The 14,479-nt window shown below is 38.7% G+C and overlaps 1 long non-coding RNA gene across 1 annotated transcript; it reads left to right on the forward strand.

The window, feature by feature from the left end:
- Positions 1-13,721: 13,721 nt before the first annotated feature.
- LOC136257480 (uncharacterized) lies at positions 13,722-14,356 on the forward strand. The gene is made up of 3 exons (XR_010702022.1): positions 13,722-14,072; positions 14,127-14,184; positions 14,229-14,356. It is a non-coding gene; the product is annotated as an uncharacterized lncRNA (long non-coding RNA).
- Positions 14,357-14,479: the final 123 nt, after the last annotated feature.

Consider the following 14,479-nt stretch of genomic DNA (forward strand, 5'->3'; position numbering starts at 1 on the left):
ACTATCTGAGTTGGATCCCTATAAATCCCCTGGCCCTGATGCTATCTCTGGACATTTAGTAAAACAAACTGCTGCTGAAATTACTCCGATGCTGACCCATCTCTTTCAACAATCTTTGTCCGCTGGTGTGGTCCCTAGACAATGGAAACTAGCACATGTCACTCCCATTTTCAAATCTGGCAAAAGAACTGTCCCACAAAACTACCGACCATTATCTCTGACATCAATCATTTGCAAAGCAATGGAACATATACTCACAAGTCAAATTATGAAACACTTGGAAGCTCATGATATCTTAGTCCCCTGTCAATTCGGCTTTAGATCAAGGCATTCCTGTGAATCGCAGTTGCTTACTGTTACTGATGACTTTGCAAAAGCATTGAATAATAAACTCCAAGTAGATGTTGGTATACTAGACCTGTCCAAAGCATTTGATAAAGTTCCACACAAAAGACTGCTAAGCAAAATTGAATTCTATGGCATTAGAGGCAAGATTTTACAATGGCTAGAGTCTTTCTTGAGCCATCGCTACCAACAAGTTGTCGTAGATGGTTCCTTTTCTAATTATTGTAAAGTCACATCGGGAGTACCACAAAGCTCAGTTTTGGGTCCTACCTTGTTCTTACTGTACATAAATGATATAACTGAGGGTATTAGTAGCCAAATGAAACTCTTTGCAGATGATTGCTTAATATACAAAGTTATTCACAGTTCAACAGACCATCAAACACTCCAACAAGACTTGACAATACTGTCAAAGTGGGCAGATAAATGGCAAATGGCTTTTAACATCAGCAAATGTAAGATAATGCAAATTTCTAATCACCATAACAAAAGTTTATTTTCGTATGTAATGAATGGCACCTCACTGGCAGTTACAGAACAACATTTGTATCTTGGAGTAAAGTTACATCACAGACTTTCATGGAAGCCACATATAGATTACATCTGCAATAAGGCAAACAGAGCTGTTGGTTTTTTGCGACGAAATCTACAGCATTGTCCTAGCCATCTACGTGAGCTAGCATATAAACAATTTGTCTTGCCTATTTTAGAGTATTGTTCCCCAATATGGGATCCATATCACCAAACCAACATAAATCAAGTAGAGATGGTCCAACATAGAGCTGCTCGTTTTGTCACAGGTCAACCATGGAGATGAAATAATAGAGACAGCATCACTAACATCCTTGAAAACTTGCTATGGCCTACACTACAAGAACGTCGCAAATCAGCTAGACTAGTTTTACTATATAAAGTACTACATGATTTATTAATTATACCGAACTGTTATCTCCCATTTAAATCTACTGTATTACGGACCCGACACTCACACAACTTTAAACTAGTCCCTTACCAACCAAGAATTGATGTATATAAATATTCCTTCCTCCCAAGAACTGTACCAGAATGGAATAGATTAGATGCTGAGATTATTGAGACTGACTGTGTTGAAGAATTTAAGCAAAAATTAGCCCCTTTTATGTATATGGTTAAGTAACTTATCGTAATTGTATATAATTTTATAGTTTATTATTGTAATTGTACATATGTATATAATTAAGTAACTTGTCGTAATTGTACATACTTATATAGTTAAGTAACTAATTGAAATTGTACACATGTAATTGCACATCAGCATTATACCCCTGGAGGGTCCTGCTGATTAACAATAAATAATCAGCTACAAACAAACATGCCCTGTAAAAAGATCAGCTAGAAGAAGTTACCTTGTAGAGAGTTCAGCTACAAAGAAACCACCATGTAGAGAGTTAAGCTGCAAACAAATCACCCAGTAGAAAGTTCAGCTATGAACAGATCACCCTGTTGAGAGTTCAGATAGAAACAAGTCATCCTGTAGAGAGATCAGCTAGAAGTATCACCTTGTAGAAAGTTCAGCTACAAACAAATCACCTGTAGATAGTTCAGCTACAAACAAATCACCCTGTAGATCAGCTAGAAGAAGTCACCTTGTAGAGAGTTCAGCTGCAAACAAACTGATCCCCTGTAGAGAGTTCAGCTAGAAACAAGTCACCCTGTAGAGAGTTCAGCTACTGTCAATTAGAATGGGGCTAATACTGTGACTGCTGTCAGTCTCAAGACTAAGTAATAGTGATTGGGATTGCTGACCTGGATAACTACTGCTGCTGCTTATACCCGTGCTTATAGCAGGTGCAGATTCACTGTCACTAATGTCACCATCACGTACCTCGGATAGTTCATCTTGATGCAAATGGCTAGCCCCAGGGGAAACTTCAGGCTCACTATCTCCTCGACAATCACTGACTAGTTGATTTGACTGACTGGGTCGAGACGATACGAGTGGTGACAACTGGCCTTCACTTGACTGCTCAGCTTGGTCCGTTCTGGGCTGCTTATTCGCAAAGTTAGCAAAATGGAACAGCGTTAACTGCGAAGGATCTATCCTAACATTGCAAAACACGTGAAAACACTTGAAACACGTGCATGCACGTGGCAGACAAAAGGGAAAACCCTAGGGGAAATCTCTTGTTGTGGGTGCAGTCTACAACGCTACTCACCAAGCTACTCGCGCATTTCGCTTAGCTATGTAGAAGATCTGCAATGTAAACAACTGTCATGGTGGCGTGACTCATGGTTATAACCGGGTTGGTGGCAAGGGGTACTATAATTTTGTTAAATGCATTGCTTTTACGCGTGGCTGGGTAACTGGCATTTTCTGACGCCTGGGCAAAGTGAGGTGATGCCTGGGCAAATGCCCGGGTGTAGCTACGCCGCTGGTAAGGAATTGGTAAAACTGGCATTTTTCGAATAGGCGATAAGCCCGGTTTTCCCAGACTGGGTCACACACAACTACAGATTTATAGCCAGATACTCCAGAACAGCTAACTTACCAATTTCAGCCATGAAAGACATCCAGAAGTAGTGCCAGCCACTTAGAACAGCCACAGCAGCCAGTTTATAACTTTGTATTATTGGGTGGATCACGTGATCTCACGTGACACAGCTGTATGTGACCCAGTCTGAGAAAACCGGTCTTATCGCCCATGTCAGCAGATTCGATTTTTCACGCAAGACACAAAGCTACATGAATAAACTATCTAATTCCACAATCAAAATCAGCTAGACTTGAGTGGTCTGGTTATGCTGGCTGCTTTTCCCAAGCCCAGTGGTGATCTGTACGTGCAGTGTGGGGCCTTAATGGAGCTCTGGTCAGCCTGGGGATGACTGTATGTGGCTGTACAGCTCTGTGCCTGTGGTGTTGAATAAGTACCTCTGCTATGAATTTCCTTTCATTTTAGCCAGTTTTGAGATCTCAATGGCCCAAAACTTGGCCTAATTCATCCTTTGGCCTTCCTTTTCAATTTTTGAACACCATCTTTCCTGCCTTCTAGGGCCCCCACCTCCCACCCAATTTGCAGCTCGCCTGATACAATCAACCTCGGTTTAAAAACTATCTAAAATGGCAGGAAACTTCGTTGTTGGCTGCTTGCACAGTGGATGCTCTGGAATTGGTGTAAAACATGTGAAATTTTGGTACACATAGCTTCAACCATTGGCGAGCTACAACACACTAAATACTTAAAACCGGCGTTTCTCGATACTTTTAAATAAGCCCGGTTTTCCCAGACTGGGTCACAATTACTGTACATATTTGCATGATTGAATCCTAAGTGTCTATCAGGCTGCACTCCATATTCCATGATGAGTACATTCCAGGAACCATGTCTGTATAGTAAGATATAACCCACAAATGGCATTGGCCTGTGAGTGTAATAAAAATCACTTCATGGTACTGCAGTTATCATGGCACTTGGAGCAGCTAGTTATTTTGTCATGGTGTAAAGTGGCGTATATTTACAAGTTATCTAAATGTTTGTCATATACTGCACTTAGTACATGCATGCCTCTGTACCATAGTTACCACTATTCCCATAACCTATAGGTTGCAAGTATAAGTATTGGGCTAATGACTATAGTGAAGAGGATTGTTGATGCTGTGAAAATTTTTTGATAAAAGGAAAGAAAAGGCTATAACATGTAAGTATATATAATACAAAGTTGTAGTACTGTATAATTATAAGGGATCGTTGAACTTAAATAATTATTTCCTTGTATTTTACATATTTGTTGAGTACACAGGTTATGTTCATATCATTCTAGTTTAGTCATCAAATATGCTGTTATCAAGACACACGGTAGTGTGTCGTGCGGCCCAAGAAGCCGGCGTGCCACCCGTGAGTATATTAACAGGAAGAAAGAAAACGCAATTTTCACACCTATGTAGTTCTGTGATCCCTTATCCGATTGGAACTAAATTTGCTACAGACGTGCCGGCCAGCTAGGGGAGTATACATACCAAATTTGAAGAAAATCGCTCTAGCCATTTCCGAGATACGAGCGAACAACATTTCGTTTTAATTTCTTCGTTTTCTTCTTCTTCTTCTTCATTTCGCACACTTCGCAAAATCCGCCATAAAACACGAATGGGTGCTCGGATCGGGCTGAAATTTGGCACACGTAAAGGACTCATTAAGGCGGATCTCTGTACCAACTTTGGTGGGAATCCGATGAACATTTACGGAGTTATGACCGATTATTTGCGTAAAATAAGGTCGAAGGTCTGTCACGCCTACAGGGTAAACTCCTTTGAGGAATCAGTTGAAAAGTGATATGTAGATGGAGCAACCATCGTACGAGTGCCTTTTTGTGGTTTGAAAGGAATCGGGATAAAGACCATGGAGATATTACACAAAGCCCGACCTGTGTCAAAATTACGCGATCGATTTTTATGAATAAAAAAACTATTAGTTTTCGTGTATACCAGGCAAACCGCTTAGAGCAACGAGCTGAAAATCAGTATGTAGCTGGAATAATCATCATAGAAAGTCCTTGCAGTAGTACAGAAGAATCGGAGTACAAACTACTGAGTTATGATTCGAAAGACAACTACGTGTAACAAATGCGAGACAGAGATACTCTAATAGAACAGTCACCCTAATAAAATATTCAGCTGCATTTATAATTTACTCAATTATATTACATTGCAAGTTATTCTGTAGGGAATTCAGCTACAAACAAGTCACCCTGTAGTCAGATCAGCCAAAAGAAGGTACCTAATAGAGAGTTCAGCTACAAAGAAACCATCATGTAGAGAGTTCAGCTCAAACAAATTGCCCTGTAGAGAGATCAGCTGGAAGAAGTTACCTTGTAGAGAGTTCAGTTACAAAGAAACGATCATGCAAAGACTTCAGCTGCAAACAAATCACCCAGTAGAAAGTTCCGCAATGAACAGATCACACTGTAGAGAGTTCAGTTAGAAACAAGTCATTTTGTAAAGAGATCAGCTAGAAGAAGTCACCTTGTAAAGAGTTCAGCTACAAATAAATCACCTTGTAGAGAATTCAGCTACAAACAAATCACCCTGTAGAAAGATCAGCTAGAAGAAGTTACCTTGTAGAGACAAAGAAACCACCATGTAGAGAGTTCAGCTGCAAACAAATCACCTGTAGAGAGTTCAGAGAGAAACAAGTCACACTGTAGAGAGTTCAGCTAGAAGAAGTCACATTGTAGAGAGTTCAGCTACAATGAAACTACCATGTAGAGAGTTCAGCTGCAAACAAACGCACTGTAGAGAACTCAGCTACAAACAAATCGCCAGTAGAAAGATTAGCTAGAAGAAGTTACCTTGTAGGGAGTTCAGCTACAAACAAATCACCCTGTAGAGAGTTCAGCTACAATGAAACTCCCATGTTGAGAGTTCAGCTGCAAACAAATCACCTTGTAGAGAACTCAGCTACAAACAAATATTCCCTGTAGAAAGATCAGCTAGAAGAAGTTACCTTGTAGGGAGTTCAGCCACGAACAGATCGCCCTGTAGAGAGTTCAGCTACAAACAAAGCACCCTGTAGAGAGTTCAGTTACAAAGAAACCACCATGTAGAGAGTTCAGCTGCAAAAAAATCAATCACTGTGTAGAGAGTTCAGCTAGAAGAAGTCACCTTGTAGAGAGTTCAGCTACAAACAAATCACTCTGTAGAAAGATCAGCTAGAAGAAGTTACCTTGTAGGGAGTTCAGCCACGAACAGATCGCCCTGTAGAGAGTTCAGCTACAAACAAATCACCCTGTAGAGAGTTCAGTTACAAAGAAACCACCATGTAGAGAGTTCAGCTGCAAAAAAATCAATCACTCTGTAGAGAGTTCAGCTAGAAGAAGTCACCTTGTAGAGAGTTCAGCTACAAACAAATCACTCTGTAGAAAGATCAGCTAGAAGAAGTTACCTTGTAGAGAGTTCAGCTACAAAGAAACCACCATGTAGAGAGTTCAGCTGCAAACAAATCACCGGTAGAGAGTTCAGCTAGAAACAAGTCACCCTGTAGAGAGATCAGCTAGAAACAAGTCACCCTGTAGAGAGTTCAGCTAGAAGAAGTCATATTGTAGAGAATTCAGCTACAAACAAATCACCCTGTAGAAAGATCAGCTAGAAGATTAGAAGTTACCTTGTAGAGAGTTCAGCTACAAAGAAACCACTATGTAGAGAGTTCAGCTGCAAACAAATCACCTGTAGAGAGTTCAGCTAGAAACAAGTCACCCTGTAGAGAGATCAGCTAGAAACAAGTCAACCTGTAGAGAGTTCAGCTAGAAACAAGTCACCCTGTAGAGAGTTCAGCTAGAAGAAGTCACATTGTAGAGAGTTCAGCTACAATGAAACTCCCATGTAGAGAGTTCAGCTGCAAACAAATCACCTGTAGAGAGTTCAGCTAGAAACAAGTCACCCTGTAGAGAGATCAGCTAGAAACAAGTCACCCTGTAGAGAGTTCAGCTAGAAGAAGTCACATTGTATAGAGTTCAGCTACAATGAAACTCCCATGTAGAGAGTTCAGCTGCAAACAAATCACTCTGTAGAGAACTCAGCTACAAACAAATATTCCCTGTAGAAAGATCAGCTAGAAGAAGTTACCTTGTAGGGAGTTCAGCTACGAACAGATCACCCTGTAAAGAGTTCAGCTACAAACAAATCACCCTGTAGAGAGTTCAGTTACAAAGAAACCACCATGTAGAGTTCAGCTGCAAAAAAATCAATCACTCTGTAGAGTGTTCAGCTAGAAGAAGTCACCTTGTGGAGAGTTCAGCTACAAATAAATCACCTTGTAGAGAATTCAGCTACAAACAAATCACCCTGTAGAAAGATCAGCTAGAAGAAGTCACCTTGTAGAGTGTTCAGTTACAAAGAAACAACCATGTAGAGAGTTCAGCTGCAAACAAATCACCTGTAGAGAGATCAGCTAGAAACAAGTTACCCTGTATAGAGATCAGCTAGAAACAAGTCACCCTGTAGAGAGTTCAGCTAGAAGAAGTCACATTGTAGAGAGTTCAGCTACAAAGAAACTACCATGTAGAGAGTTCAGCTGCAAACAAACACCCTGTAGCAGGGGCGGATCTAGGATTTATAAAGGGGGGGGGCTACCTCAAGGTCTAATCTCTTGGGTAGAGGTGTGCAAAGCATGCTGGAGCTAGGGGGTCTGGGGGCATGCCCCCCCCAGGAAAATTTTGAAAAAATACTGCAATTTGGAGACATTCCCACATAAAATTCATAATATTTTCTGCTTGTAGATATTTTATATACTGCCTTTAGATTATAGGTATGGCTCTCTGAAGCATTTTGCTCATGGAAAAGCTTGGGTAGGTACAGACAACCAAGTACATGATGCACCCCTAGAATAATAATGTTGAAAGTGGAAAATTTTGAAATTTGAACATGTATCTGAGAGCATTTTCAATGGAAATTGTGTACCTGAATTAAGTATTGCCATACATATTAACTACACAAGTAGATGAATGAAGCCCTTTAAACAGACCAATGCACTTCATTGTATGTATAGGTGCAGGCAGATTTGGAAAAATTCCATAACAGAACCAACTACATGTTTCCAGTGAATGTTCTATTAGAGTAGTTAGCTGACTGCTCTATTAGAGTATCTCGATCTTGTACACCTCCAATGCTGATCCGGGTCCTTGTTGCATAAACTTTAGCATAAATCCACTGATAATACCTTGGAAAGGTGTTTATAAGGTGGTTTTATGAGTATTTGTATTATTAGTGATCATATATAATTATGCTAAGATAAAATTTCATTATAATACTCAGCATATTAATCAAGTAAAGCCTAAATATGAAGGGGGGGACTTCAGCCCCCAAACCCCCCCCCCCTCCCTGGATCCGCCCCTGTGTAGAGAACTCAATACAAACAAATCGCCTGTAGAAAGATTAGCTAGAAGAAGTTACCTTGTAGTGAGTTCAGCTACAAACAAATCACCCTGTAGAGAGTTCAGCTACAAAGAAATCATCATGTAGAGAGTTCAGCTGCAAACAAATCATCCTGTAGAGAGTTCAGCTATGAAAAGATCACCCTGTAGAGAGTTCAGCTATAAGAAGTCACCTTTTAGAGAGTTCAGCTACAAAGCAACCACCATGTAGAGAGTTCAGCTGCAAAGAAATCACCTGTAGAGAGTTCAGCTAGAAGAAGTCACCTTGTAGAGAGTTCAGCTGCAAATAAATCACCCTGTAGAGAATCCAGCTACTAACAAATCACCCTGTAGAAAGATCAGCTAGAAGAAGTTACCTTGTAGAGAGTTCAGCTGCAAACAAATCACCTGTAGGGAGTTCAGCTAGAAACAAGTCACCCTGTAGAGAGTTCAGCTAGAAGAAGTCACATTGTAGAGAGTTCAGCTACAATGAAACTCCCATGTAGAGAGTTCAGCTGCAAACAAATCACCCTGTAGAGAACTCAGCTACAAACAAATATGCCCTGTAAAAATATCAGCTAGAAGAAGTTACCTTGTAGAGAGGTCAGCTACAAAGAAACCACCATGTAGAGAGTTCAGCTGCAAACAAATCACCTGTAGAGAGTTCAGCTAGAAACAAGTCACCCTGTAGAGAGATCAGCTAGAAACAAGTCACCCTGTAGAGAGTTCAGCTAGAAGAAGTCACATTGTAGAGAGTTCAGCTACAAAGAAACTACAATGCAGAGAGTTCAGCTGCAAACAAATCACCCTGTAGAAAGTTCAGCTATGAACAGATCACCCTGTTGAGAGTTCAGTTAGAAACAAGTCATCCTGTAGAGAGATCACCTAGAAGTATCACCTTGTGGAGAGTTCAGCTACAAACAAATCACTTGTAGGAATTTCAACTGCAAACAAATCACCCTGTAGAGAGTTCAGCTACAAAAAAATCATCATGTAGAGAGTTCAGCTGCAAACAAATCATCCTGTAGAGAGTTCAGCTATGAAAAGATCACCCTGTAGAGAGTTCAGCTATAAGAAGTCACCTTTTAGAGAGTTCAGCTATAAAGCAACCACCATGTAGAGAGTTCAGCTGCAAAAAAATCACCCTGTAGAGAATTCAGCTACAAACAAATCTCCCTGTAGAGAGACCAGCTAGAAACAAGTCACCCTGTACACAGATCAGCTAGAAGAGGTTACCTTGTAGGAAGTTCAGCTGCAAACAAATCACCCTGTAGAGAATTCAACTACGAACAGATAACCCTGCAGAGAGTTCAGCTAGAGTCAACTCACCCTGTAGAGAGAATCCTGTAAAGAGTTCATCTACGTACAAGCAGATCACCCTGTAGAGAGTTCAGCTACATTTCAAGTCACCCAGTAGAGAGGCCAGCTACAAATTATCCTGTGGGAATTAATTGACATGTAATAAATATATGCAAGAGTTCATAATATAATGAACTCTTGATATATGCATTACATATATAATTTGTACATTTACTGATAAAATCAGAATGAGTTAAAGTATTTATAAAATCTGCTTCATCTTTTTCTTTTTCCTGTAGTAAAGAAAAATATATAGGTTAAAAAGCCCCAAAGCTGGCCATAGGCCGGCTTTGGAGTATACAAATACAAAAAGAAGTGAAATCTAATCAAAAACAGCCAAGCTGTAAAAAAAGGAGTGTGGCCCTTGAAAAGGCTATGGTGAAAAAAGATGTGAAATCCAAGGTGGCAGCTAAGAAATGGCTGTGATGGTAGGTTAATGGTAAAAATTTTAATAACAACAATTCAGGTGAATTTTGTGCCAATTGACCAAGCGGCACAAAAATTCACCTGAATTGTCATTATTAAAATTTTTACCATTAACCTACCATCACAGCCATTTCCTGGCCGCCACCTTGGATTTCACATCTTTTTTCACCATAGCCTTTTCAAGGGCCGCACTCCTTTTTTTACAGCTTGGCTGTTTTTGATTAGATGTATTATACATGTATACATTAAGGGTTTATGTATACAACATGTGCATTGCATGTGTGTATGTATATTGCAATTTTAGATATTGCCACGCATTCGGTTGGGCGTTTACTATGGTATATATCATTCACAACAATTTCATTATGTTTTCACAGCTTAAAATTTCACACTAATTTCACGATGTTTTGTAGTGCAATATTCATTTCATTTTCACAACCTTTTAATTATTTCTTGCATACTGACACAGTGTAAATTCATGACATTTTCAGCACAAATTCATAAGTATTTTCAGTACAAATTCAGTACCATAGTTACTTCAAATTAAAATTTCACAATATTTTCACAAACTTTTCAGGTAATGAAATTTAAAAGATTCACAAACTTTTCATGTGGTCAATTTCATACAGTTTTCAGGTTATTATTTTTGTGTGAATTTATTGTGAATATTTTTTTCATACTATTTCATTACTTTGGTGTCCAGTAGTGTTTTCAGAACTAAACATCCTGTAAAAGTGCATGTATGGGCTGGAATTAGTGTACATGGGCCTACTAAAATATCCATCTTTGATGGGATGATGGATGCTGTGTTGTACGTTAATATTTTACGTTCCACACTGTTACCTTTTATTCAGGAGAAGTATGCTTTGGGTCATAGGTTTATGCAGGACAATGACCCAAAGCATACCTCTAGGCTTGCTAAAGCTTTTTTTGAGGAGAATAATGTTAACTGGATGAAGACTTGTGCCGAATCACCTGATATGAATCCCATTGAGAATATGTGGCACAAGCTTAAAGAGTTTGTCAGAAGGGAGGTAAAGCCTAAATGTAAAGAAGAGCTTGTTCAAGGAATAAAGTCTTTTTGGAAGACAGTAGATGCTGCAAAATGTACTGGGTAAGACAAACTGCTTTTCACACTTAGGGCAAGATTGTCGTAGTAAGATTGCATACTATATGTGACCGGATTTGCGAAAAGGTACCTTTTCCACACATTTGACATACCAGTAAACAAAATGATGTAACACTTGACTCCTTATACTGAGTAACTTGCTCTTAGTATCAAAATGTAGCCAGATACTGTAGCTACATTTATTAAAAAATTCAAGTAATTATGTTTCATTATCAAAAAGTTATGAAGCTTTGAAGTTCAAAAAATGGGTCAAATTTTGTGTGTGAAAAAGGTACCTTTTCGCAAATCCGGTCACATATTGTACTGAAGTTGTGTTGCCTTTTGTTTATTAACTAGACCATTGTAATTACAGTAGCTGGGATTTGCTGATTAATAATGATTTTTTACTGTGTCTAGGTACATTTCACACTTGGCCAAGGTCATTCCAAAAGTGCTGGATGTTAATGGAGAAGCTACTGGTTATTGAAGGGCATGTCTTTCAGTAGTCCAAAATGGCTGTTTTAAAAGCCAATACTTAGTAAAAGAAGTATTCGCCATGTAGAGACTTTTCACTCATATAGTACTTCGTTCATGTAGAATTCAAGATTTGATTTGTAACCAGTTGTTGCTGTGCATGTGTACAAGTCACATACATGCCTTTTCAGACTGGTTGTATGTAGCTTTGTAGCTATGTGCGTAATTGTGCTTAGATTTATTTCTACAGGTCTAAAACAAACATGAAATTGGTACAGCTTCAGCATGTGAAGACCGATGACGGTCATGGAAAATAGCTTTCGGAGCGAAGATAAGAGGTGTTAATAATGCTGCAAATTAAGTACAGCAGTTCTTTCAGGTAAAATCATTGTACATGGAGATCGATTCACGACAATGGCAAGTAGCAGGCATGTGTGGTGAGACTGTATTGTTGTCTCGCATAACCAAACCACTTTCCTTTGTCTTTGAGCAATAAAGGCCCACACACATTGGCCACATAAGACTAATTGTTATTCGTTCTGTAATTTTCACATTGCATGTGTTGTTTAATTCCAAAGAAATGATCACCGTTTATTAGAGATCCACATACCCTGATCCCCCTAGCTCCCTCTCTCCTGCTATGGCACCTCCTATTTCACAACAGTGCACCAGTTGGATTATGGCAATTGTTAGTAAAGATCTAGGATGGAAATATAGAATGCAGCACTGAGTAATATTCACTATTTTGATTGTGCTAAAGCTGCTACTGAGCTGTTTACAGGTTTGTTCCCAAGTTTTTTTCCTTAAATGTTAGCACTGTTAGGTGTTTTTCTCCAGCTTCCCATGGATCCCATGCAGTGATTACATATTTGTGCCACTAGTAACCAGGTGCTTACCAGTAAACAACCATCGCCATAGAGACACTTCCAAGTTAAGCCTCTTTCACTTGTAATATTATCATAAACTCTAGCTAAATTGACTATCACTATGATTTTTTATGCTAGTTCCATGGAAAAATAGGATAGGGAAGGGTTTGTAGGGGATGGGGGTGGGGAGTACTTCATTTATTCAAGCTCAAAATTTATTGGCTTGACACCCTTTAGCCATGACAGATTATCTGGGTCCGACCCAATTGGATAATGTGAAAGTGTATCATGTCATAACCTAGTCCAGCTTATTGAGATTAGGAATGTGATCAGATAGGTATATATTAGTGCTGAAACAATTCTTCGGTTATTTGACTATTCGGTCGGTATGACACTATTCGATTCGTTACCACAATATTCGAATAATCGTTAGCACTTTAAAATTTGTACACTTTATTCAGATGGAAAAGCCAACTTTGAAACTTAAGATTGTGAATGAAGTGATGTATCTATGCCATAAAAATTCTATTTTAGAAAAGATAGAAATAGCTCTTAGGCTTTACCTTGCTCCCTAACAAAAGGTTTTGGTACTTATTCAATAGAAGTATAAGCTTAAAGAATAATCGAATTTTCGGTCGTTTTGTTCACAACTATTCAATAGTAAAAATTGCTATTCATTTCAGCACTAGTATATATACATGGTGCTACACAAATTTACCAGAAGAGTATGTTGAGGTTTAAGGTATGCATGAAACAACACCCACTTAATTTAATCTGGAATTTTTATCCAGGTCACTGGGTCAGCAGTAGTGACCCAGTTTCAACGCTATGGTCTACTGTTACCATGGATTTTATCTGTTTATTGCAGCTCAATCTTAACAGTAAAGGCCACAAATTAGTGCCAGATGACCAAATGTTGAATAATTTAAAACCCACAAATATTCATTGCAGAGTAACAGGTTGAAAGGTTTAGATAAAAGTGAAATTGAGCAGTCAAGACTCATTGCAGATATCCTATTGCTTGCCTACATTTGGTTGTATGTTTGGATTGATCTGAGGTTTTCAAACAGCATGGGATAAATATGTGTGCTTATTAAGAAGGTTATATATTATTTTTTGTAGCTGGACAAGGCATACTACCCAGTTGTATTGTTTACCCCTGTACCTTTATTGATGACATTTTCATTATGCTGGTGTTGTTGCATCATACCACCCAGTTTTATTGTTTATCTATAGTTGCACCTTCATTGCTGTCACTTCATTGTGTAAGTTAATTTACTCCTGTGCTGTTTGAACACCTCGGGGAGTCCCATTGTGCAACAATGTGGTTCAATCATATTCCCTTTGACTAAAGGACACCATAAAACTATAAAGTGTTGTTTCTGAGATACCTACAGAACTATACTGTTTCAATTTTTCCTCTGAAAAGGGACGGCCTTTTTACATGATCGACTATGTCACAATCAGTTGGTCCCAAAGTACTGTATGTTATGTAGAGGCTCCTCTGTTTAACTTTCCACATGACTTACATGGCCACTAATGTTGAGAGCTAATATCTAGATGGTTTTATATACCTAAGACTAAGTAGTCTTGATTAATAGTTGCAAAGCAAGGTATGGACTTGTGTTAGAGTGAAATATTGTTTTGTAACTTTCTATTTTCTTTAGTATAGCAAAGCTATGCAGATGTCAAAGTGATCACAAAGTTACTATGGGCTTGTATAAGGTGATTAATTCTAATTGTTTAGTAAGTTATACTCTCTCTGGTAGGATGGTTCTAATTAAAGCTGTCAGACATTGAACTGCTTGGTGTAGCAGATAATTTCCCCAGCTGGATGGAACTTATGGAAACCTGTAAATATATTCCAGTTGTGTGTATCAAACATTTGGCATATTGTGATTTCTCTTTAAATTTTATAATCTGCTGAGGTATACTCAGTGTAAAAAGTATTAAATTTAATAATTAACTTTGAGGACTTTCAGGGGATTGGAATGAATTGTATGATAAAATACGATGTGGT

Source organism: Dysidea avara, chromosome 6 (assembly GCF_963678975.1).
Source record: "Dysidea avara chromosome 6, odDysAvar1.4, whole genome shotgun sequence".
Lineage (NCBI taxonomy): Eukaryota > Metazoa > Porifera > Demospongiae > Dictyoceratida > Dysideidae > Dysidea > Dysidea avara.